Raw genomic sequence first — 26110 nt, 5'->3', positions numbered from 1 at the left:
GGGCTGATCGGGGTTGATGTAGGTGGGGTGAGGCTGACATTTGTAGACTGACCAAGTGTCCCAGATGAGCCAGAGTCATCCTAAATGTCCACACATCCAGGGGTGTTCTCCTCAGTGAGGGTTTTATCCTGGGGACAGTGGCTAACTCAGGTGTCCTCTCCATGGTCACAATGGATAGGTGACCTGTTGAAGAAGTGGAACAGACTGTTACAGATTGTAATGCAACATGTGGTATCAAACTTTGACAGGTAGAAATGCTTTGAGCCTTGTACAAAAAGGCTTTGCTTGATCCCCTGATATGACAGTGACACCCACTTTCAAATCAGGTGTACCGCTATATGGGATATAGGGTATTCCTATATTATACACCTTGATACAGGATATCAGATTAGATTGGCAGTAGGATGTCTGTTGATAGACTCATATCTTGTCTGCTGTGTAGCTTTATATTGTTCATGTTGCCTCCCATTTAGCAGTAGTTCAATATTGAGTCAACAGACAGCTGCAGAATATAAAGTGGAAACTGTCCTGTCCTTCAGCTTCGGAGTAACCATTCTACCTGGCCATTTACATCAGGTTACAACTAGTACAGCATAATGTAAATATGTGTGTTTCACCAGGTGAGTATCTTTCAGTGGGTGATGGGAGGTAAAAGGGCGACTTTAGCAGAGGACACAGGTGTATCTGTGTGTTGGTGGTATTGTACTGGCAGATGGCCATAGCATTGCTGTCATTGCCCTATACTCTAAAATTGTGGATCATTCAGGTGGGTTTAGTCGATTGTGCAGTTGACATGCACAGCTATTTTCATTATGGTACACTGTTCTGGTTTTATTAATGGGAGAACAGTGCCTGCTGGGAGTTATAGTGCTGTCAGTCCCCGTACTACCCATGCCATACACAGCCATTGTGCCCCCAGGTGAGTTTAGTTGACATGTCGTATGCCAGAGAGAGGTATTTGGACAGTTGGACACAGGTGTGGTGAGTGTGTGGGCTGTTAAGATGTCAAAAGATGATCAGTGAGCATGCAAGACAGAAATTTAGCGTGGCATTTTCAGTGTTGTGACTTACCAGACTCTTCTCCCCCAGGTATTCCTGTCAAGCCCTCAGGATGCAGAATGTCCAAGACCTTCTCCTCCCATGATATAAACATTAGGGGAGAAGGTGGGGGTCCATCGCCAGCCTTGAGGGCCACCAGCTGGTGCCTGGCGACCATGGAAAGTACCTTCCCCTTGAGATCGTTGCACCTCCTCCTGACGTCCTCCCTTCTGCATGGATTATCATATAGGTATATTAACCATGTTTTAGACATGTTTTTTTAACAACTAGGCCTGCTGCTGTGCACTTTAGCCCAGTTATTCAGCTTTGTTTTATTTTTACTAGCCCACAGTTGCAGTGCTATTTTCTTTTCTTTATCTAGGCGTTCTTTTGCCTAGGAAAGCATTATGTTCCTAGCAGGACATTATTTTCACTTTGTGCTTTCCTCAAGGCTGCAGTCAGATTGAGTTGCCGGCAAAATGCTACACTGTGTCTCCAACATTCACAGAAACATACACATCCTTACTTGGGGATATTTCCTCAGAACATCAGGCGTTTTATTATAAAAACATTTCTCTGTCCAATTTACGTTAGAGGGAGATTCCAGCCAGATGACCACGACTGCATGATGATTGCTCATTGCCTTTGCTACAGCTGCTTGCTTAGACTACCGGATCCCTGGCGACATGGGGATGGTGTCTTTCTAGACAACAGGCTTCCTTGCTCAGGTAAGGGGGTGATGTCTTACCAGGGGGAAACCTGAAGGGCGGATTAGGGCTTATCATGCTGTGCTCTAACATAACTTAGTTGGGAACCACATGTATTACGCATAGTAAAAGTATTGTAGAATGTTATTGTTTTCACTCTTCTTGGCACCATTTTGCTTCTAGGGTGTTTTATCACCCTAGTTATTGCACTTCATGGCAGTTTATAGAAGATGCAGTTAATTCAATAAACCTTATTGAACCATTTTCTGCCTCTGTGTGTCTTTTCACATGTGAGACTAATGCAACTGAGAGAAAAGGATGAGATCTGATCAACCACGATTCATCTAAGGAATAATTTCTGTCATGTGCCCCATTGCCACAATCACCCCTGCTCTTGGGCAGAGATGAGGCGCTGCTAATTAACAGGGAAACCCAGATTAGGCCGACAATTGTTACATGGTGTGGTATGGGACTCAGTTTCCCACAACTCAGGTGATTCTGCTGCCCGAATCCAGCAGCCTCATTAGGATAATGAGAACCTACGGGACAGGAAAGCTGCCTACAGAATTTACCCTGTCAACTATTTTTTTGCCACATCTCCATTTTCCTTCCAATAGAGGTTTGGTGAACTTGGGCTCCAAGTAGGTGTGGCTCCACTCATGATTTTGTCCACCATGGCCCTCAACTCATTGTCTGTGAAGCGGGGATGTTTTTGCAGGGTCATGGTTGTGGTGGATGATACGATAAGGTTAAAAAAACAGGTGATGAGGTGAGGGGGGTGTTATCAGTGGGTGACGGGTGTTGTCTGATGTGCAGGTGTGGGATGTGTGGTATTTGGAGTGTTGAAAGGTGCCTATTCTGTGGTTCCTAACTTCTTTGTGAAGCCTCAATCTTGCTGTGTATGGCGTTTCTAATCCAAAGGAATGTGGGGTATGAATGGGTGTGTTTAATAATGCAGTTTGTAGGTGAGTTGGGTGTGTAGATGTGTGTAAGGTGTGTGGAATTCAAACTATCCAATGTGGTGTAGTGTTTCACTGTGTAGACTGCTGACTGCTGCAGTTCGCACCGCCATTGATTTTCTGCCCTGGGAGAACTGCTATCGTGATTTGTGGGTCATATTTGGTTTGGAGGATTTTTGATGGGCTGGTTTTACTGGTGGTGGAACCTCCTCTTTCCCACACTCCAGAGCGCTGGCGGTGTTAGAATTTTGGTTGGGTTTAGGTGGTCCTGCCTGTGTAACTCATATTATGTCAGCCTGTATGACCTCCAACATGGCAGTCTTTTGGCGGCCACCGCTGCAGTGGTCTTACCTTCAGGCTGCCAAACTCGTAATGAGGCCCTAAGTCACTCAATCTCAGGAGTCAATGAGTAGGACAGCCGCAGAGAAATTGAAAGGTGCAGCTGAAGGCACCCGGACATCGCCGCTTCCATCCATAATTTAACAAGATGATTCTGGGAACTAATATGGGTGTGGATTGAGTCCAGACCCTTTACAGTCTGATTGGGTTGACATCCACCTATAAAATGTTGGTTGGTCAGGCCTGCTCACACAGTGGTATGTTTGATGTCAACAGTTCAATCATGGAGCAGGTGGAAACTGCTGCAGAGCTTGCTCTTGTGGTGTCTTGACTGTGTGAAGGACAACCTTATATAAACTGGGATGGCATAAACGATATTTGGACGTCTTCCTCTGAGGCCTCAGTGTCTCCCTATACCTGTTGGTATACTAGCTTCAGGCCCATCTCTTGTGCAGGGATTCGCTTGAGGCCCTTTCCTATAGGTCACTGCGTTGAGTGTGCTGGGCTGGGTTGGTGCAGAACTGTCAACTGAGCCACAGTCAAGTTGCTCATGCATCCAAAATGGTAGTGTGTGCTCACCAACAGGACTCAGGTGCATGTGGGGCTAGCAGATAGTCCTTGGAAGACTGGTCCCTAATGATGCCAGGAGTGCCTCCTTGGTCTCTTAGTGGTTCATGGGTGTAAAGCTCCACTTCAGTGGTGATATGCTTCTTCTGTAGTTATGATCATGCACATGGCATGATGGTGTTGTTACCATTAGACAACCTGTACGACATGGGTGACTGGAGGGGCTTCACGGCCTGTGATTTGGTGTGTTGCTGGTGCTGTTCTTTTCCTCTGGCACGTGCAGTTCTTAGCAGGTATGCTATCATTCATCAAGCAGCTTGTGACTGTGGCTGGATAGTCATACTGTGTGGCTCACTTTTAGTTGTCTCGCTGGGCTGTTGCCAGTGATGTCACTCTTTTTCTTGTGTTGCTAGGTGGTATCAGGTCATGTGATGCATGCTTTCCTTTCTTCATCGGTCGCGATGTGGCACTAGTCACATGTTTACTGGTTCTCTTCTCATGGACCTTTCACCTGTCCTGTCCTGTTCATAAGGCTCTGCAGCTTCTCCCATCAAGGACTTCTCATATGCCCTGTCCTGTCTATAGGGCTGGGGGTCTTCTCCCATCATGAACCTCTCGCAGGTCCTGTCCTGTCTGTAGGACTTGGCCCTTCTCTTCAGGTCGGTGTGTCACCCATTCACACTTCACATGTCTGCTCCTCAGGGATCTTCTCAGGGCTCTGCTTCTTCACTAGGCGATAACCTTCCTTCTGCCTCCTCTTTGCTTGAATGCACAGTGTTTGCACTTCGTGGCCGCACTTTTGTTGCACTTGGTCCTGCGCAGAGTAATGTGTGCCTTTCGGGGTTGGTCACTCGGTGTGATGTTCTCGGTGATGGGCCAATGTTGGCCATTCAATGCTGGGCCGGCCGGCTGACACAGCTTCTTTCATGCAGTCATACACTGTATATGTGCTCCCTGGCGGCACTCTGGCTGCACTGCACTACAACAGTGGTCTGTTCTTTCACTTGGTGAGGCAACAAGTCAAACAGCAGTGACTTCACTTGGCAGTGTCTACGCTGTGTTGATAGCCGGTGGCTTTCTGCCAAACTTGGTGGAATTCTATCCGGAGGTGTAGGCTGTAGTCGTGTCTAAATTCCCTTTGGTAATTATAATTGGAAAAGTACATTTTCGACCCTCTCTTTTTCTCGGCCACCACCAGAAAGATCATCCTGAAACTTACCATGTACAACAAGATTCTCAGGAACACTTTTAAAAAAAACATTGTGAAGATTCGTCAAATGGTGGCAAAGATATAGGCAAGTCAATAAATGCTTTTTCAATCTAAACATGGTCCTAACTATAACTACCTACTGCAACTGCCTATATATATATATATATATATTTTTTTTTTTTCACTTGATAAACCAAAGGTTACAGGGACATTATGGTTAGTTTCTGAATTTACTTGCACAAAACCAGAGAAATACAGCAGCTGTAGCTGGAGTTATTTCAAGTAACTATAACTCATGGCCTAAGGTAACTATAACTCGTGCCCCCTCCATGCACAGTTTTTTCTTCAATAATTTTATTTCTAATGATTCACTGATATTTTTATTGAAGTTATAAAAGTTGTCATAAGTGCTGTAATATCTGGGGTGATCAGCAGTGCATGGTGTGGGAACAAGGTCAGACTGTAGCCATGTTCAAAGCTCCTATGAAAATTAACATGGTAAATGCACTTTTTTGACCTCCCCCCTTTTTCTCGGCCCCTTTTGATGGATCAACATGAAACTTTCCATGCAAACAAAATTCTTTAGTACATTTTGTTTGGAAAATTAAGCAAAGATTCGTCAAATGGTGCCAAAGATATAGGCAAGGCAAATAACTTAGTGGAATCATGGTCCTAAATATAACTACCTACTGGCATATATATATTTTCCCAGTGACTGGTGTGATTCCATAGGAAATATGTTTTGGGTGCTGTGCATAACTTTTGTTGGCACAGTTTTAAAAATATCTTCACAAAATGTTTCCTAATTGTAATGTACTGTATTTGATTCTGAAGGATGGTTTCCCTAGTGCCTTTTAAGACTCAGGGACGAAGACCGCATGTCTTCCTCCCTATTTCTAAGACTTTTGGTATAGAAATGGTTACATTATACTGGAAAGGGACAAAATATTGAATCCTAGATGTAAATTTTACCAATTTGGGTCTAATCTTGTCATAGTTTGGACTCTTGCTCTGAGCAAGACTGCTGGTCTCAGGATGACAGTACTTTCGTTTGTAGGTGACTAAGGGGGTCATTCCAACCCTGGCGGTCGGTGTTAAAGCGGCGGCCAACCCGCCAACAGGCAGGCGGTCAAAAAAATGGAATTCTGACCCTGGCGGAAACCGCCAACACAGACCGCCACTTTAACACTCCGACCGCCACGGCGGGACAAACAAACAGCGCGGCGGTCACCGCCAACAGATAGGCGGGAGACAATGTACCGCCCACCCTATCACAACTCACCAATCCGCCACCTTTTCCGGGGCGGGAGCCCCACCGATAAAAACACGGCGGAAACAGACTACGAACGGGAAAACGCTCACCTCTACACACTCCACGAGGAATCTGGACAGCATGGAACCAGAACTACACACCCTACCAGCTATTGTCTACCTGCTCCTCTACCAGGCGCACGAACGCCGGCGCAGAAGACAACGGTGAGTACTGCACCTACGACACAGGGGAGGGGGGAGGAGAAAAGATTACGGGCACACACATACGCGACACACCCACCCTCACCCACAACTACCTACACATCAATGCAGAGCAACAACTCAGAGTGACACCCCCCAAGCCCCCCGGAAGAATGCAAAGACAAAATAAAATGATCGTGAAATTCAAATATATTGTAAGGCTAAGTAAAAAAAAAATTCAAACATCTAGAACTATATACACATATGTAAATTGTCCTGTCCAAATTGGGTTTCAGTCATTATACGTGGGCCAATGGGCCTCAACACACGGGCAAAGCCCACACAGGAGACCCGAATCCATTGGAGAGAACACTGCAGGGGCATCAGATAGAAAAACTACAGGCACCTCAGGGGGAAGGGAAGGGGAGGCACCTCAGCCACATGAGTCCACGACGCCAGATCCACGAGGGGCCTCCATGCCCACTGTCCCATCCTGGGGAGTGAAAAGCCACAGTCTCACAAGTCTCTACAGTGGGTGGCTTGCCCACTGTTACATCCTGGGGAGTGCAAAGCCACAGTCTCACAAGTCTCTACAGTGGGTGGCTTGCCCACTGTGCCATCCTGGGGAGTGCAAAGCCACAGTCTCACAAGTCTCTACAGTGGGTGGCTTGCCCACTGTGCCATCCTGGGTAGTGCAAAGCCACAGTCTCACAAGTCTCTACAGTGGGTGGCTTGCCCACTGTTACATCCTGGGGAGTGCAAAGCCACAGTCTCTCAAGTGGATTACAGACTCCACTGGTACTGGAGGAGGCATGGTGCCCAGAGTGCATTGTGCAGCCCTGCCCGACACAGATCCGGGCCTGCCCCTTCTGCCAATGGGCCAGCGGTGCTTGAGATGAAGGGCCCAGCAGAGCGGTGCTTGAGATGAAGGGCCCAGCGGAGCGGTGCTTGAGATGAAGGGCCCAGTAGAGCGGTGCAGAGATGAAGGGCCCAGCGGAGAGGTGCTTGAGACGGCACTGCCCAGCGGAGCGGTGCTTGAGATGAAGGGCCCAGCGGAGCGGTGCTTGAGACGGCACTGCCCAGCGGAGCGGTGCTTGAGATGAAGGGCCCAGCGGAGCGGTGCTTGAGATGAAGGGCCCAGCGGAGCGGTGCAGAGATGAAGGGCACAGCGGAGCGGTGCTTGAGATGACGGGCCCAGCGGAGCGGTGCTTGCGATGAAGGGCCCAGCGGAGCAGTGCTTGAGATGAAGGGCCCAGCGGAGCGGTGAAGAGATGAAGGGCCCAGCGGAGCGGTGCTTGAGATGAAGGGCCCAGCGGAGCGGTGCTTGAGATGAAGGGCCCAGCGGAGCGGTGCTTGAGATGAAGGGCCCAGCGGAGGGGTGCTTGAGATGAAGGGCCCAGCGGAGCGGTGCTTGAGACGGCAGTGCCCAGCGGAGCGGTGCTTGAGATGAAGGGCACAGCGGAGCGGTGCTTGAGATGAAGGGCCCAGCGGAGCGGTGCTTGAGATGAAGGGCCCAGCGGAGCGGTGCTTGAGACGGCAGTGCCCAGCGGAGCGGTGCTTGAGATGAAGGGCGCAGCGGAGCAGTGCTTGAGATGAAGGGCCCAGCGGAGCGGTGCAGAGATGAAGGGCCCAGCGGAGCGGTGCTTGAGATGAAGGGCCCAGCGCAGCGGTGCTTGAGATGAAGGGCCCAGCGGAGCGGTGCTTGAGATGAAGGGCCCAGTGGAGCAGTGCAGAGATGAAGGGCCCAGCGGAGCGGTGCTTGAGATGAAGGGCCCAGCGGAGCGGTGCTTGAGATGAAGGGCCCAGCGAAGCGGTGCTTGAGATGAAGGGCCCAGTGGAGCAGTGCAGAGATGAAGGGCCCAGCGGAGCGGTGCTTGAGATGAAGGGCCCAGCGGAGCGGTGCTTGAGATGAAGGGCCCAGCGGAGCGGTGCTTGAGATGAAGGGCCCAGCGGAGCGGTGCTTGAGATGAAGGGCCCAGCGGAGCGGTGCAGAGATGAAGGGCCCAGCGGAGCGGTGCTTGAGACGGCGGTGCCCAGCGGAGCGGTGCTTGAGATGAAGGGCCCAGCGGAGCGGTGCTTGAGATGAAGGGCCCAGCGGAGCGGTGCTTGAGATGAAGGGCCCAGCGGAGCGGTGCAGAGATGAAGGGCCCAGCGGAGCGGTGCTTGAGATGAAGGGCCCAGCGGAGCGGTGCTTGAGATGAAGGGCCCAGCGGAGCGGTGCAGAGATGAAGGGCCCAGCGGAGCGGTGCTTGAGATGAAGGGCCCAGTGGAGCGGTGCTTAAGTTGAAGGGCCCAGCGGAGCGGTGCTTGAGATGAAGGGCCCAGCGGAGTGGTGCTTGAGTTGAAGGGCCCAGCGGAGCGGTGCTTGAGACGGCGGTGCCCAGCGGAGCGGTGCTTCAGATGAAGGGCCCAGCGGAGCGGTGCTTGAGATGAAGGGCCCAGTGGAGTGGTGCTTGAGATGAAGGGCCCAGCGGAGCGGTGCAGAGATGAAGGGCCCAGCGGAGCGGTGCTTGAGATGAAGGGCCCAGCGGAGCGGTGCAGAGATGAAGGGCCCAGCGGAGTGGTGCTTGTCTTGAAGGGGCCTGTTCAGCGGTTCTTGAGACGGTGGTGCCCTGTTCAGCGGTGCTTGAGACGGCAGTGCCCTGTTCAGCGGTGCTTGTGTTGAAGGGCCCTGTTCAGAGGTTATTGAGACGGCGGTGCCCTGTTCAGCGGTGCTTGTGTTGAAGGGCCCTATTCAGCGGTTCTTGAGACGGCGGTGCCCTGTTCAGCGGTGCTTGTGTTGAAGGGCCCTGTTCAGCGGTTCTTGACATGTGTCTCCAGGGCACCATACCCGGCCAATATATGGAGTTCACTCGCCATCCGACTTCTCGCTTGTGGGGCCCTCCTGTGCTGGAGTCCCGGGCCCGTGGGTGTCCTCCTTCACACCCGGAATGGGGCTGGTGGGGCCCTCCTGGGCAGCTCGCCTGCTGCCGGACTTGTCAGCCGTGCTGCCCTTGCTATCCTTCCGTGATTCTCTGTGGCCCTTGCCTCCCTTTGTAGATGTGCCAGGTGGCACCCCACTTCCTGACAGTGCCAGGGTAGTGCCTTTGGAGGCTGCCGTCTCTGGCCTCTCGCGCCGGGCCTTGCCTTTCTTGGTTTTCTTCCCAGGGGGTCGGCTGGCTGTCCCTTTACTGCTGGCCGATGTTGCTGCCCTTGAAGGTGGTGGACTCCAATATCCCTGTACTGTGGACCTTGTAGGTCCAGGGGTTGTGGTGGCTGAGGTGCTGATTGGACTCTTACGAGATGGAGGGGGTGGGTCAGGTGATGGAAAGAGGTTAATTTTGGACAGGAAAAACTTTTTAGGAGCAGTGGGAAGGGTAGGTGAAGTGGGTATGGAAGTGGAGGAAGAGGATGTGGTTGTAGGAGAGTAAAGTGTGGTGTCTTTGGGTGCAGGTGCTTGTGACGGAGGCTGTCGTGAGGTGGATGGCTGTTGGGTGGGTGGCTGCCTGCGTTTGTGTGGTTTGGAAGAGGGGGTGACAGACACACTGGGAGAGGACACAGGGGATGTGTAAATGGCAGTGGGGGTGGTGACTGCACGTGTGCGGAGTGTTCTGGTGGGTGTGCTGGTGATGGACGTAGTGGCTGATGATGTTGTGCATGCAAGTGTGAGTGGAGACGTCACAGGGAGGGAGGAGGGAGACGAGGAGGAGGGGGACACAGAAGAGGCAGTGGCTGTTGGTATGTTTGCATGTGGCTGTTGCTTGTGTGAATGCTTGTGTGATGTGTGGTGCTTATGTCTGGATGAGCTGCCCTTGGGTGTTGAGGTGTGTGCAGGCTGGTCTGTAGGTGTGTCTGGGATAGGCAGAGGAACAGGGGAGTGGGACTGGGTGGAGGAAGTTGGAGGAGGGAGGCAGGAGACAGGGACAATGGCTGCCGTCAGTGCTGAGGCCAGAGCGTTGAACGATCGCTGATGGGCAGCCTGACCCGAATGAATGCCCTCCAGGTATGCATTGCTCCGGTGCACCTCCCTTTCTACCCCCTGGATGGCATTCAAAAGCGTAGACTGCCCAACAATGAGCGTCCTGAGGAGGTCAATAACCTCCTCACTGAGGGCAGCAGGGGTAACTGGGGCAGGACCTGAGGTGACTGGGGCGAAGGAGATGCCCGCCTTCGTGTGCGAGCGGGCACGGGGCAAACGCTGAGGGGCTGCTGGGAGGGCAGAGCTGGGGCGCTGGGTGGCGGCTGTTGCCGCGACCACAAGGGAGCTCCCTTCCGAGGACGTGTCTGTGTTGCTGATGTCTCCACGTGTCCCTGTTGTGGAGCTCCCCTCTCCGTCCGTCTCACTGGTGAACTCCGAGTCGGTTGCATGGCCCTCCAGGAGCAGCAAAAAAGGGGGGTGGAAATAAAGACATGTTGAGTGCATGGATTGGCAACACAGTTGGCGGAGAGGACAGACACAGAAGCCCCCAGCACTACGCCGCGCACTTGGGGTACACTACTCAATCATTGGGACTTGGCCTACAAGCCTTTGGACGACAACTGCACATATAGGTGACACAGGGCCATGGATAGCTGTACTTGGCACCCTACAGAGGTGGGGGCGGGGGCACAGGGCCATGCCTTACGGAGGGGCCTAGCCTACAGAATTCGCCCTGGCCTAGGGATACCCACAGCCCTCCTCCCCCACCCAGACACCTCCACTGCGCGCTAAGATAGCAGAATGTACTGGTACTCACCCCCTTGTGTCTGCTGTGATGTCCTCACGCGCCCATCCAAATCTGGGTAGGCCACTGCCAGGATCCGAGACATCAGGGGGGTCAATTGACGAGTGGCACCCCTCCTACGTTGGGAGGCCATCCCCAGCAGAGCCTCCGCGGTCTTCCTGCTCCCGCAGCGGATGTCCTCCCACCTCTTGCGGCAGTGTGTGCCCCGTCTGTTGTGGTCCCCCAGGATCCAGACGTCCTTGGCGATGACACGCCAAATGTCGATTTTCTGATGGGCGCTGACCTATGTGACATGTACAGGGGGAGAAATAACATTATTATAATTTTCTGCATGCTCGATGTGAGTGGTCCCCCATCCCCACACTTGCCATGTGGCACATGCTCTCATCCGTTGTTTGATGCATGCCTCAATCGCTCCCCTCCCCACCATCTTTCATCCACCCGACTCAACACAGGTATTGCCCCCAAAGCATGCTCCCAGTGTACTTACCTGTTGGTCTGGAGGACCGTAGAGTAGCGCATACTGGGGGAGGACCCCATCCACGAGTTTCTCCAATTCTTCAGTAGTGAAGGCAGGGGCCCTTTCCCCAGTCACAGCAGCCATTGTATCTTCCAGACCGAGGTCACAGCAGCACTTGCAGTATAGGTCCTCTCCTGTGGATGATCAGGTCTCGAGTGATTAAGCAGATAGAAAATGGCGGTCACGTCCACAGCGGTGCGTACCGCGGCGGTGCGTCCCACGACCGCCGGCGCACTTCGTCATTGGCTCCTGAAACGCATAGGGTTCAATGTTAACCAATGCGGCTTTGCGCCGCGGTCTTCGACCGCCTACCGCCACGGTGTGCCACGCCAGCGCATTGACCTCACATCCCATTGTCGCACTTCACAGGTCAGGCAGCCGCCATTTCAAGGGCCCACATGGCTTTATTTCTACTGCGTCACACATGCCTAGGCCTTGCATCACCACTCATACAAGCCATTCAATGCATAGAGAATCGTGTACTGTGCAAGCTGTGGGAACGTACCTGTGGGTTGATTGACTCTGTGCTCGCTGTTGTCCTTCCTAGGCACCGTCCGCTGGGACTTGAGAGGAGATGGAGGAATGTTCCCGTGTACAGACCGCTGGTGGACCTGTCGACAATGGAGGAACGACATGTCATTCTGACATACAGGCTTGACCGAGCCACTATACATGAACTGTGTGCCCAGCTGGAGGCAGACCTGATGTCACCCATCCGCCAACCCACAGGGATCCCCCCTCTAGTGCAGGTGCTGTCAGTACTCCATTTCTTAGCAAGTGGGTCATTTCAAACAACAGTGGCCATTTCATCAGGGATGTCTCAGCCTATGTTTTCCAAGGTGTTGTCCAGAGTGTTGTCTGCCCTGCTCAAACACATGCGGAGACCAATCGTTTTCCCTGAGGTGGGGGATTTGCCTACAGTGAAGGGTGATTTCTATGCCCTTGGACATATTCCCAACATCATTGGTGCCATTGATGGGACACATGTGGCTTTGGTACCCCCCAGTGAAAGTAAACAGGTGTACAGGAACAGAAAAAGTTATCATTCCATGAATGTCCAGGTGGTCTGTTTGGCTGACCAGTACATCTCCCATGTAAATGCCAAGTTCCATGGGTCAGTGCATGACGCGTATATCATGCGAAATAGCAGCATCCCTTATGTGATTGAACAACTACAGAGACACCGTGTGTGGCTAATTGGTGACTCAGGTTACCCCAACCTGTCGTGGTTACTGACCCCAGTGAGGAATCCCAGGACAAGGGCAAAGGAACGCTACAATGGGCGAACTAGGAGGATTATAGAAAGAACCTTCGGCCTCCTGAAGGCCAGGTTTAGGTGCCTGCATATGACAGGTGGATCCCTAATGTACTCACCAAAGAAGGTGTGCCAGATCATCGTGGCCTGCTGTATGCTTCACAACCTGGCTTTGCGACGCCAGGTGCCTTTTCTGCAGGAGGATGGTCCAGATGGTGGTGTTGTAGCAGCTGTGGAGCCTGCGGAGAGTGAAGAGGAGGAAAACGAAGAGGACGACACAGACAACAGGGACACAGTGATACAGCAGTATTTTCAATAACACACAGGTAAGAATCAACACCAGTATTTTACATTTACTTACAGTCTCCTGCCTCTCTACTGTCTGTCGTTTTCACCCAGTGTATGCTAACAGAGTTGTGACTTTCCCTTCCAATTTCAGAGATGTGGGCCCCAATGCGTGACCACTGCTTTGTTTGCCTATGGACTACAGCTGTGTGACAGTGGTATGATGTCATCACAATGTAACTGGTCATTTTGGCACGTTTATGTCTAATACATATTTTCAAAAATACAGGCAGACTCCAGATTATTTGTGTGCAATAAGTGTGTTTATTAAAATGCTCAATTTTGGGACATGGTTGAAAATCGGTGGTGGGTGATGGTGGAGGAATGTCCATGGCAGAGTCCAGATTCTCAGTCCCACAGGTGCATTGTCCTTAGGCCTGTGGAAGGTGGAGCAGGGGCAGTTTAAGGTTGGACAGGGTGACAATGTGGGACAGTGGGATGACATCAGGGGGTATCCTTTCCTGGCGGGGGTCTTGGCATCCTACTCTGTCTTCTTCCTAGATCTCAGGCCCCGCTTGCGGGGTGGTTCTTCTTCTGCAGGAGGTGGGGTTCTGGTGGCCGGTTGTTGCTGTGTCGGGGCCTCCTGTCCACTAGCGCCGGCGGAGGTGGTAGCCTGTTCCTGGTCCATGCTAGTGACAGGGGCCCTTTGTGGTGCCACATGGTCCCGCAATGTGGTGACAATCTGGTTGAGAGCCACAACGATGGTGCCCATTGCGGAACTAATGTTTCTCACTTCTTCCCTGAACCCCATAAACTGTTCCTCCTGCAGTACCTGGATCTCCTGGAACCTGGCCAGGACCGTCGCCATCGTCTCCTGGGAGTGGTGGTATGCTCCCATGATGGAGGTGAGGGCCTCATGGAGAGTGGGTTCCCTGGGCCTGTCCCCCCCGTCGCACAGCAGCCCTGCCAGTTCCCCTGTTTCCCTGGGCCTCTGTCGCCTGGACCGTGTGCCCACTACCACTGCCCCCAGGTCCCTGTTGTTGTTGGGGTGGTGGGTTAACCTGGGTGCCCTGTAGTGGTGGACACACCGCTGATTGACGTGTCCTGGAGACAGAGGCATGGGCCCGCTGGGTGGGTGCTGTGCTGGTGTTCCCAGATGGGGGTAGGTCTGCTGTAGCCTGTGGCTGTCTGAGGGGAACCGACTGTCCCGAGGTCCCCGATGGGCCGGGCTGGTCATCTGGGTCCAGGGAGACAGAGCTGCTGTCATCACTGGGGGCCTCTTCTGGGGGTGGGATGGACATTTCTGGACCCTCCTGGGCGGTGTGGTGGCGTTCAGGTCCTGCAGGGGTATAAGAGTATGGTTATTGCTTCTGTGTGTGCCATAGTGTGCAATGGGTGGGTACCCGTGTACCCCAGTGCTGACATTCCTTTGTGGGGGCTGTTGTGACGGCGGTTTGTGGGGGAGATGGGTATGTGCAGTGGGCATGCTTAGGTGATGGCTGTCGATGGTTTGTGGTGGGATGCAGGGTTTGGTGTTGGGATGGGTGGGTTGTGATGGTGAGACATTAGCAATGAGGATGTGTGATGGTGGTGGGGGGGTGGGGGCATGAGTTGGCATGCTGGTGGGGTGGGGGGGATGAAGTAGTGAAGATGAGACTTACCAGAGTCCATTCATCCGCCTACTCCTGCGAGGCCCTCAGGATGCAGGATGTTCAAGGCCTGGTCCTCCCATGTTGTAAATTCTGGGGGTTGAGGTGGGGGTCCGCCGCCAGTCCGCTGCACCGCGATGTTGTGCCGGGATACCATGGAACGCACCTTCCCCCGTAGGTCGTTCCACCGCTTCCTGATGTCGTCCCGATTTCGTGGATGCTGTCCCACAGCGTTGACCATGTCCACTATTCTTTGCCATAGCTCCATCTTCCTGGCAATGGTGGTGTGCTGCACTTGTGTCCCGAAGAGCTGGGGCTCTACCCGAATTATTTCCTCCACCATGACCCTGAGTTCTGCGTCTGAGAACCTGGGGTGTCTTTGGGGTGCCATGGGATGGTGTGGATGAGGTGTGGGGTGGTGTTTGCGGTGACGAGTGTGGTGAGTGTAGTGGTGTGTGGTGTTTTGTGCGTGGTTGTTGTGTGGGTGATGGTGTAGTGTGCCTCTGTGTGATGGTGTTCTCTATTCTGTGCTGTCTCTCTCTTGGCTTCTTCTCTGATTTGTGGTCGTAGGGGTTTGTGGGTGATGTGGGTGTGTGTTTTATAGTTAATTGGATGTGTGGGAGTGTTGTGTGTATGTGCCTCAGGTGTGTGTATTTCAAATTGTCCAATGTGGCTGTGTTTTGGAGCTGTATGTGTATTTTGAGCGCGGCGGTGTGTACCGCCAATGGAATACCGTGGTTGAAAGACCGCCGTGTGGATTCGTGGGTCATAATGGCATGGGCGTATTTCTGTTGGCGTGACGGTGGAGGTTATGGTCTTTGCCAGTTTAACGCTGGCCGTTGGTGTGGCGGACTTTTGTTGATGTCGCGTTTTTGGCGGTTTGCCTCTTGAGGGTCAGAATGACCGTGGCGGTTTACCGCGACCGCGGCGGTGTTGTGGCGGCCTTCTGACCGGCGGTAAGCGCCTTTTACCGCCAAGGTCAGAATGACCCCTTAAGTCTCTTCCTACAACTAGTTGTAACTGTTGTCCAAACCTTACCGGCTCACTAGCAGTACCTCACCATAAACACAATAGTCAAAGGGGATTTGTAGCAGTCGCTTACGCATGGACTCAAAGTACAATATCTCAGGGTTGTCGTGGTTAAACGGAAATTACCCTTTTCTCACAGATTTATTATGTCTCATACAAACAAAGGCAATAACACAGATGCAGTAAAGTTATAATAGTTTTTATTCAACATAACTGCAATTTGTGATAAGTTGCATGAACTGCAATGATTAGGATAATGAATATACCAAGCAACAGTATTGTGAAGAGGAGAGTCATTGTTATAAAGACCCCCACCATTATGCAATATATGAAAGAAATATATGTATATGTAAAGAATGGAATAAGCCCTAATACCTTAAGGAGAGTAGGTCTAACCTCCTACCTAAAAAAGGAGAGCTGGGTTCGTTAAACCTAATCTGCCAAAGCCGTGTCCATGAGAGGAGCCCCCAACCCTCATTACCTTGGAATGAGGTCTCTATTTCAGACTCCGCAGGGACACGAAGACTGGGTCAGTGTCAAGATGACTGCAGCATCGGTATCAGCGATGGTGGTGATGCCCTCTGGTCAGAATCCCTCTGATTATCTGTCTAAAAGTGTGTTGTATTTATACAGATCTACAAGGTCCCCTGACATAAGTGTTATTCATAACAATAGATAACAGGCATGCTTGGGACGGCAATTAATATCAACAATCCCTCGAAAGTATAGAGAGGGAAAATCCCTAAGTGTGAATGCCTACTGTATGTTTGTCTTTCGTGCTTGATCTTGACGCCTTGGCACAGTGACACCGATAATAGAACCCATAACAAGTGGCCTAACTATAAACAAGGCCGCCATTTTAAAGGAAATAAATAATTAAATGGACTAAGACAGAGCAAGCTAAGTAGGTAAAAAGTCACTGGGTGACGGGGGCACGAGTTTACAAGCCGATGGCTAAGCTAACTCCTGTTATCCCGTTAAAACAAACTAGGATTCACTACAATCTGTTTGACAAAGCAATGCATTGCTTCTGTGCTATAGCCCACTTGGGCCAGATTCCAACAAGGGATAACATTATGATCCTATAAAGCAATGTGATTGTATTAATGGCAACATTTTAAGAAAATATTTTTTTGAATGTTCATATAGAAATGGATGAATTATACTGCAGAAGGCCACAGTATTGCATCCTAGTTGTAAGGTTTTCCTATTTGGGTATAATCTGTCAAATAAAGCAATACATTAGATACCAGGTGTGTGATTTGCCCACTGGGGTAGCACTGGGAAAGTTACTTGATTCTAATTTACCAATAATAGTGACATCTAGAAGGCTGGATATTTTACAGTGATGAAGAAGGGAGATATGAATAAGATTCATGTAACCTTTTTACAAAAATATGTTGTCTATGTCTTTTACAGGTGGTACCATGTAGCAGGTAAGCACTTTATATCGTGATTGAAAAATGGCGCCCATGTTTGTGAACAAGGCTGCATCACGGCCCAAATGCATCAAGCCGTATCACTGAAATAAAAAGTGCATTACTTGCACCTCAGTGTTGCGGCTCCCTTCCATTTCCTTCCATTTGGATGCTGACTATATATCCTACTGCCAGTTGCCAGTAGGTAGCTATAGTTAGGACCATGTTTCCATAGAAAAAGCGTTTTTTGCCTTGCCTATATCTTTGGCACCATTTGTTGAATATTCACTTAATTTTCCCAACTAAGTGGCCCTGTGATTCCTGTTGTGCACTTGAAGTTTTGGGGTGATCCATCAAGTGGGGGCTGAGAAAAAGGGGGCTATAAAAACGTTGTGTTTCCCATGTTAATTCCCGTAGGACCTGTCAACACGTCTACAGCCCGAACCACTGGACGGAATTGCACCAAATTTGGCAGAAAGCTATCTGCCGGTACACATGTTGTGCTTTTTGTTATTTGGTCTAAATCCATTCAGTAGTTTAGGAGATATTTAAGGGCAAATACTTTGGTATATCTCTGGTCACGAATAATACACGAAATTTGAAAATGTTTGCGAATATGCATGCAAAAAGAAGCGTTGCGATAGTGTGACTGCAACCTGACAAGGTAGTTGCAAACCACATTTTCTTTTCACGGGACACGGTCCCCGGGGGGGAAAATTCAAATTGAAAGGGTATAAGGGGTCAGAGTGAAGGTACCCTGACCCCAGGAGTGTGATATAGGCGTGTTTTAGGGGCAAATCATAGCTTTAGTATAATTTTGCATCACAGTGCGCGATATTCGTGAAAATGCATGAACTTTCGTGAATTGTTCCCAAAATATTCACGATTCTGGAAAAACTTTAAAGAAAAACCACAGGCTCATTCATACACTAATTCATTCACTAATACATGCACTCAGAGGCTCAGGTGCCCACTCACACACCCACTCAGACATCCGTGAACCCACTCAGACCCACTCATAGACTCACACACCCACTTTCAGACCCACTCAGACACTCACTCACCCACTCACACAACCACTGACACAGACAGGCCCTGTGGCCAACCTGCGCTGCGCACGTTCTAAGGCTATGGTTTTGTTCGAGTAAATTCAGAACTAACTATAAAGTCCCTGTAAAGTTTTTTTTTTTCCCAGTAAATATATATATATATTCTTACCAAATCCTGCAGGCCTATGTTCTTGACACCAGGCATGGCAGTGAACAACACTTAGGGGGCACATTCACACAGCATGTTGAGCGGCTGCTTCATGCAGTGGCACAGGGCACAGGAACCTTCAAAGATCATGCCTGTGCAGCGCCTTTTCCATTTGTCCGCTCACCCAGCTGCCCCTGGAAACACCTAAACAACATTCCGTTCACTGTACTGCATGATGTAATATCCTCAATCATGCACTCATTCATTGAAAGTAAAAAAGACGTTCTTATATGCCCTATCCTGTCAAGTTTAACTAAATTACCTAAGTAAACATGACACCTGCATTTTCCTGCAGAACATGTAGCTGTTTCCAGCCACTCCCAAAGGTCTGGTCTTAAACCCTCCATACACCTATCCATCACAGGTGTGACGAGTGACGTGACACCTGCTAATAAAAGGAGCCAGGTGCATGTGCCTTCGACCAGTTCAGTAACATTCTGCGCTATGTTTGTGTCGTCCTTTATTTAGGGCCCAGAACATCACATTGACGATAAGGATGGTTGCCCAGGCCCAGTGCCTCGACACCGTTACTATGGCGCTCCAGAATCCCCAGCTGAGGGAGAGCCTTGCAATGTCCAATGTGAGTACAGACTGCCAAGCCACATTGCATGGTCCTCAGGCTGCTGAGGGCCACTAAAGGGCATTTGGGGCCTGCAGCAGCATAGCTGTGAAGAAATAGAGAGGGCCATGTTGTAATGCATTGTACCGGTTGTCAAAGTAACGGTTGTCATAGTAGCTGACAGTTTACTCCGAGGAGTTTGAAGAGCTGGCTGGGGCAGAGGTAATGCCCGATCTTCGAGCAGATTATGGGGCATATTTATACTCTGTTTTCGCCGAATGTGCGTCAAAAAGTTTGATGCACAATCGGCGCAAACCGTGCACCATATTTAACCTTTGATGCCCGAGCCCGCAAATGCCAAAATTCCACCGTGTGCGTCATTTTCTGGATGCGGGAAAGACACAGGGACACCTATTTCACATGACACAATGCAAGGGTGTACACACTGTACTGCAGCTCAACAAAATACTGCTGACATCCGGTCAACAGCCAAACACCGGTTCAGTTAAGAAAACAACCCAATGCTGATGGTACATCCTAGAAGACTAGGATTCTGCACAATAACACAAACACTGATGAGTCACAGACAACACTAGAGAACAACTGCCTTGCAAAGTGATAATTCTAGTGAAAGGTACATCAACATGTTCTCACTCATTTTCTCTTTCAGCTGATCAGGGGTATGGGATCCAGCCATGGATCATGACCCTATTTGCTAACCCAAGCACTGCAGCAGAGCGTGCCTATAATGAGGCACATAGGAGGACACGCACTATAGTTGAGAGGACCTTTGGCATCCTCAAGTCATGAATTAGGTGCCTTGACATCACCGGAGGCAGCCTCCTATACTCACCAGAAATGGTGTGCAAAATAATTTTGACCTTTGCCATCTTGCACAACATATTTGTAAGAAGGAACATTCCCCTATATGAACCCAACCCACAAATGCCTGACGAGGAGGAAGAGGAGGAGGCTGTCCATCAACATGAGGGGGTCCATCCAAACACAGCTGCAGGATTGCACCGGAGACAACATATTGACCAAAATTTATTTTAACTCTTCTCATCCATCACCACTGTCTTACCGTATGTCAATAAACACCTATACTATTCACTATATCATGGTCTGGGTAATAATTTTTGCATAACATTATCTCTAACTAGCAGAATCAGAGTGTAGCCTCATGGAGCATTGCTGAAATACAGAATAGGACACAGAAAAATCCAAATCTATTCTGATGCATATGAATGTACAGCCACATTCACACACACTGTAAATCACATACATCCTGTACATGTCACATTTGAAGTGCAATAGCAGAGGACCACACCTATTTCACACATACATGTTGGCACATGGTTCATCGCAGCATATGGCACACAACTAAGACACCATCAGTCAATAAGGGAAAAAATGCCTCATACATGAGGCAGTGGATGTGCTATTGCATTGGTGACAAGAATGTATGACCAGACCCTTGACAACAGTAAATCTTACATCACCTATCTTTGCAAGGACTATGTGTGACAAGATTTACATATAAGCAGAAAATTGATAGCACAAGTGCCCCAGGTACGACTAGCATTTCTCACATGACATCCCCTGCACATGGAAGCCCATGTCCTAAGTCCAGCCAAACCCATGTTCCCTGTCTCAGTCCACCCTTCTTCCGAGGTCCCTGGAACGGAAATATGTGTACCCAGATAATCCCTCCTCTACGCACACCCAGACTCACAATGTTAATCCAGTGTGCTTCCCTCTTTAGCATGGTATGCCATAGTCATTGTACTTCTTTCTGCTTGGACGTCAAGTTAAATAATGCACTGCCTTGTAGTCTGTAGGACCTGTAATCACCTGTACATTGTTTCCCATGTGAAAGGTACTATTGGCCCTTTGAATTTGAATCTCACCTATAGGACTTGTGAGAGACTGATGCTGCACACACCTGTAAGCACCTCCATGGAGACCAGCCATTTGAACAAGCACTGTCCTTGCAGCTGCCTGGAACAGCATAGAAGCTGCCATTTTATCTATTAAACTGTTATGCGTTGCTGTAAAAATCAGCTGTGTTACACAGCCCTTGGGTTAATGTGTTACATTCCAACACACAGGAGAAACACAGTTTTCAGTTTCCACTGTGTTATTCCACCTTTGACCAGTCTCAGTCTGACTACTGTGTATTTATCTTGTTAAGTGTTCCTGATTGACCCTGCATCCTGTTAGCCCGACTGGTTCCTTTCTTTGCGTTACCCTAAAGGTTCCTTGTGGCTACATTTGTATCATAGTTGCTTTCCCAACCCTCACTTTCCTCTTGGGGTATAGTGTCAGGTGGGTCTGCAATGCATACTCAAATACATTGTATAGCATAATCAGTTTATTTATCGTACCATGGGGGGGAACTTGTCTCCAAATAGCTGAATCATGGCCTATCCCTTGTCTGGGTTTCATATATGCATGTGTGACAAATAGTGACAGTGTACCATGGCTGTATGAATGGATTGGGTATGGTGCCTCCAGCACAACAAACAATGTCAGATAATGTACATGAAATGTCTACACATGTTAGGACCATGACAGTCCACACGCTGATTCACATTGCTCCCAACATATTGATGGGGCTTGCATGGTGAATAGCTGTGAAATTAATCAGCATAGAGGCACTGATGTTCCCAGATGCAGTGGGAATTTTAGAGGCCAACCTGTGTACAAATGTTGTGAGGACACCTGCTGGTATAAGAATCCTGAGACATTAATTTTGTCAGCACACCAAGGCTGCCCTGTTGTCAATCTCACAACACATCTGCAGTGACAGAGCTAGACTATCCCCATGTGTGTTCTCAATTCCTCATTGGCTTTCCTTCTATTGATTTGCGAAGGATACTTTGTAGATACAGGAAATGGCTCCACAGACTCATGACTAGACCTGCATGTAACTGTGACAACAAAGACCCCAATAATGATACAGGCTAAACATTGGCCCACACGCAGGAACCAGACACCTCTGTGCATTTTACCACTGGAAATATGTGAACTCATGCTGCTTGGTCTGCTGGTCCTCCACTGCCACAGGAGAGACATGGCTCATTTATATGACTCCAACTGTGGCATAACATTACATTTGTGTATTATATTTGGGACTCAGTGTCACAAACATGGTACCCACATAGCATTATCCCATGCCTGACTCATGGTGGGTAAACAAACATGTGCTTAGTAAGTAGTATCTGACATTCCAGGACATGTGATGGCTAAGTTTTGGAACATTGCCATGAACAACCGTTTGCTATCTATCATGTGCATGCTTTGTCATTGGTGGTGCTTATGTTCCAAAAAGCCTAGGAAGTGCACACAGCAGTTGTTGCTACGTGTATGACTAACACATGTCCTCTCTCATTTCTACACTGAATAGCATATGAGGGTTGGACACATTGACTCCACATGCATACAAGCAGATTTGCAAAAATGCATCTTGTGATGGTCACACAGTGGAAAAAAACAACAATAGTAGTAGCCAAATCACACACATTGACCCATAGGCATTGAGTTACTGTATTGAGCTGGGTCTCCTTGCTATCCTCTCTTGATGCAAAACATGCCCAAACTGGGTAAAACCTAATTCTATCCCACACGTTTGGCCATCTATTGCTTCAGTGAATAGTGCAAATGCGGTACAACAAGTAGAGGCTCATGGTCCTCAGTAGTATGATCTGTCACATGTGCCCATACACCGTAATGCCAATGGGGTGCAATCAGCCTATCTCTGTATTGTCACAACTGTCATGTACTATTACAAATGAGAAATGACCCAAACACAGTTAAAGACAGAAATGTTGACGCACATGCGTAAAAAAAGACGCACATGCATCAAAAAATTACGCATATGCTTCGAAATATGACGCACATTGCTATGAAACATCCATGGGCCCTGAGCGGTAATTCCCACACTGTACCCCCTGAAATTGGTTAAGTATGAAACATATTTCAAAATATGGATGCAGGGTTATTTCTAAGCATGTGCGTAAAAAAAGATGACGCACAGACTGTAAGCGTCATAATATTTTGCCGCAGAACAATAAAAACGCACCGCATTTGAGGCAGGAAGTGGTATACTAGGATATCCTGTTTACAGAATTGGTACAGTGGGTGTACTTTCACTTTCACTTTGCAGTCTGTGATATTTCCTGACTGTGTGGCTGTGTTTTTACTTGTCTCTCTGTGCATTTTGTGAATTTGTCTCCAGTATGGTCTTTAAATTGTCTTTTTGTGTTTCATAACTGTCTGTGGTATCCTATCTTGGTGTTTTTTGGTCATTTGTGGTGTCAACATTTGTCTTTGTTGTGTTAGGAGTCTGTTGTGGGTAGTGTTAGTTTGAGTATAGTTGGGCTGTGTTCTTAGTTATTTCGAATTTCCCTTTCCTACTTTCCCTCTATTCTCCTCTGTACCCCTTTATTCCCTTTTTTTGGTGCAAGCATGTTGGGAAGGCCTCGTCTTGGCAGGATGGGGGAGGAGGAGCCGTGTGGGTTTATTTGGCTGGTGTGCCACTTCCTACCATTAATGATAGAGGCAGGTGGTCGTGTGATACAAGGCTATCACACATAGGCAAGGAGGCTCCGGTGGGCAAAGGTGTTGTACCATCTCAAGAGAATCTAAAACACACTGCGCAATGACCACCAGCTGAAGCACCGCTGGGCTGACCTTGTTGTTAGGGAGCAAGACCTGCTGGACCACCTTGGGATTGTGATTGGTGGCCCTGATGGTGAATACAAATCAAAGTAATGTGCACTTTTAAGTGCTCTGTAGTAACAGTAGCGGATTTGTTCATATGCTGCAGGCAATGTTTTTGAACATGTGGAATGCTAGTTAACCCCTTCCCGGCCACGGACGTAATGGTTATGTCCATGGCAGCGCCCGTGTGGCGCCATGGACGTAACCATTACGTCCTGAATGCTGCCCTCGGGAGAAGCGCTAGCGCTCCTCCTGATGGCCGCCCCCCCCACCCCCCTAGGTCAGGGCTGACAGGAGAATCCCCTTCAACCCCTGACCCCCCCCACCCCCCCTGTGACGTCAGCGCGCGAGCGCGCGCTGACAATCACACAACCTCCCCCATCGCGCTGGAAGCAGAGCTTCCAGCGCGATCGAAAGAGAAATGCTCAGCATTTCTCTTTCGATCACGTGGGGGAGGCCCGGAGGGGCTTCAAAGGGAAGGAAATGTATTTCCTTCCCTTTGAAGTCTCTCCGAGGGTTTCAAAAGCCGGATTGCTTGCAATCTGGCTTTTGAAACCCCACTAGACACCAGGGATTTTTTTTTTTATATGAAATTGACAGAAGGGAGCGACCCCTTGGGCAAGGGTCGCTCCCAGGGGGTCTATATTTTTTAAGGCCTTTTCTGCCCCCCCTGGGGGCAGATCGGCCTATTATTAGGCCGATCTGCCCCCAGTGGGGGCAGAAACCTCTAGACACCAAGGATACTTTTTTTTTATTTTTTTTTATTTGTTTTCTTTTGTTTTTTAGGTGTGGGATGCGACCCCTTAGGCAAGGGTCGCTCCCATAGGGGGAAATTATATTTAGGCCATTTCTGCCCCCTTTGGGGGCAGATTGGCTTATTTTTATGAGGCCAATCTGCCCCCAAGGGGGGCAGAAACCACTAGACACCAGGGAGTTTTTTTTGTTTGTTTGTTTTTCACGTAAGGGGAGCGACCCCTTAGGCAAGGGTCGTTCCCTTGGGGGGCAAATTTATTTTAGGCCATTTCTGCCTAGGCCGATCTGCCCCCACGGGGGGCAGAAACCACTAGGCACCAGGGATTTTTGTTGTTGTTGTGTTTTACAGATGGGGAGCATCCCCTTAGGCAAGGGTCGCTCCCCTGGAGGGGCAAATTGTATTTAGGCCATTTCTGCCCGCTTTGGGGGCAGATCGGCCGATTTTAGGTCAATCTGCCCCCAAGGGGGGCAGAAACCACTGGGCACCAGGGATCTTTTTTTTGCGCCGTCACGCATGGGGAGCGACCTTGTAGGCAAGGGTCGCTCCCCGGGGGGGTGGGTGAGGGGGCAAATTTATTTTAGGCCATTTCTGCCCCCCCTGGGGGCAGATCGGCCTATTGGTATTAGGCCGATCTGCCCACAGGGGGGGCAGAAACCTTTAGGCGCCAGGGCAAATTTTTTTTTGTGGTTTTTTTTTTTTGTTTGTTTGTTTTTTTAGAGATGGGGAGCGACGCATTAGGCAAGGGTCGCTCCCCTGGGGGGCAAATTGTATTTAGACCATTTCTGCCCCCCTTGGAGGCAGATTGGCCGATTGTAGGTCAATCTGCCCCCAAGGGGGGCAGAAACCACTAGGCACCAGGGATCTTTTTTTTGCGCCGTCACGCAAGGGGAGCGACCTTGCAGGCAAGGGTCGCTCCCCGGGGGGGTTGGGGGGGCAAATTTATTTTAGGCCATTTCTGCCCCCCCTGGGGGCAGATCGGCCTATTGGTATTAGGCCGATCTGCCCCCGGGGGGGCAGAAGCCTCTAGGCGCCAGGGCAAAATGTTTTTTTTGTGTTTTTTTTTTTGTTTGTTTGTTTTTGTAGAGATGGGGAGCGACCCATTAGGCAAGGGTCGCTCCCCTGGGGGGCAAATTGTATTTAGACCATTTCTGCCCCCTTTGGGGGCAGATTGGCCGATTGTAGGTCAATCTGCCCCCAAGGGGGGCAGAAACCACTAGGCACCAGGGATCTTTTTTTTGCGCCGTCACGCAAGGGGAGCGACCTTGCAGGCAAGGGTCGCTCCCTGGGGGGGTTGGGGGGGCAAATTTATTTTAGGCCATTTCTGCCCCCCCTGGGGGCAGATCGGCCTATTGGTATTAGGCCGATCTGCCCCCGGGGGGGGCAGAAACCTCTAGGCGCCAAGGCAAATTGTTTTTTTTGTGGTTTTTTTTTTGTTTGTTTGTTTTTGGAGAGATGGGGAGCGACCCATTAGGCAAGGGTCGCTCCCCTGGGGGGCAAATTGTATTTAGACCATTTCTGCCCCCCTTGGGGGCAGATTGGCCGATTGTAGGTCAATCTGCCCCCAAGGGGGGCAGAAACCACTAGGCACTGGGGATTTTTTTTTTGGCACCAATGTCACCCAAGGGGGGGCGACCCCATAGGCAAGGATCGCTCCCGGGGGGGCAGGGGGGGGCAGGGGGGTGGA

Source organism: Pleurodeles waltl, chromosome 9 (genome assembly GCF_031143425.1).
Source record: "Pleurodeles waltl isolate 20211129_DDA chromosome 9, aPleWal1.hap1.20221129, whole genome shotgun sequence".
Lineage (NCBI taxonomy): Eukaryota > Metazoa > Chordata > Amphibia > Caudata > Salamandridae > Pleurodeles > Pleurodeles waltl.
Note: the sequence above shows the minus strand (reverse complement) of the source record.